Genomic DNA, 1,273 nt, shown 5'->3' with positions numbered 1-1,273 from the left:
GATCCCAGCTCCCACTGGAAACCCTGACTTGGTTCCCATTAGAGCCAGGGAGGATGAGGACTGCGGCAGGGACAGCCACCACCCCTGGGCACATAACAAAACAAAACAGATCAAAACCCCCCAAATGATATGGGGTTATAAACCATCCCCAAGACACGGTGGTTTGCAGGGAGCTGCAGTGTGGCTGAGCCCAGGAGTGCTCACTTTGGGGAAGGTGTCCTGGCTGGCACAGGGAGCTGCAGTGTGTGGGGAATTCATCCTTTCTGGCCTCCTGCCCCAGAGCTTCCCCTGGTACCAGCCCTGCCTCACACTCGTGATGCCACCTGTACATGTGTTACACACCGAGTGTGTGGCAGGGAAGGACAGAGGAGTGGGGCTGGTCTGGACATGGGGACAGAAGGGATGACAGCACAATGAGCATCGTTTTCTTGGGGCCTCTCCTCCAGCCACTGAGAGTGCAGAAACTCTGACCCACCCACTCATGGAACTTAGGAGCCACTGTGACACTGCGGGGTCTTGTGTAACCAAGGATCCATTGTAACACTGTGGAACCGAGGGGGTCATTGTGACACTGCAGGGCCTCGTGGAACCAAGGAGATCAGTGCCTCCACTGATTGACTCCATTTGATCATAAATCTGACAGGAATAAGATTAATCTGTCTTTAAAAACTGGCTGTGTGAATCTCCTTGTGGATAAAGCCAGATACTTGTCCATAAGAAATAATGAGAGAACCCATGAATTTGAGGAAGCTTTACTAATTGACATGGACTGCTGCTCAGCCAAGGTTGTGCTAAACTGCTGAACTTTGGGAAGAAAAATAAAGACTTACTAGTGTTATGAGTGTTAACTTCTCTGTCCAGGGCAGATTTAAAGCTAATTTTAATTATTGTGTATTATATGTTATAGAGTGGAGTACAAACCAAGGGGGGACATGTAGTAGGTGCATAGGGAAGTCTGTACCTTCCAAATATCTCAGCCAATGGGGAAGGGAGGAGGGTGTGATATGGCTGTGAAATAAAAATAAAAGAACACTATTGGCTTCAACTAATTGAGAGAGACCTCCTTTCGACATATCTCTGTTTTCATGAATAAAGTCACTTTTACAGGACTCTTCTGTCTCCTTTGTGGAAACTGACTTCTAGTGACATGGATTTTTCCCCCATAAATCAGTGATGAATAAAGAGCGTTGGTCCCCATATGGCTCCCTGAGGGCCCCTACCTCTGACAGGTTCCCAGTTTGAAAAGGATCCCTTTCCCAGCACCCTCTGGGGC

The sequence above is a fragment of the Sturnus vulgaris genome, chromosome 30, assembly GCF_052056855.1.
Source record: "Sturnus vulgaris isolate bStuVul1 chromosome 30, bStuVul1.hap1, whole genome shotgun sequence".
Lineage (NCBI taxonomy): Eukaryota > Metazoa > Chordata > Aves > Passeriformes > Sturnidae > Sturnus > Sturnus vulgaris.
This window is presented reverse-complemented; position numbering follows the sequence as displayed.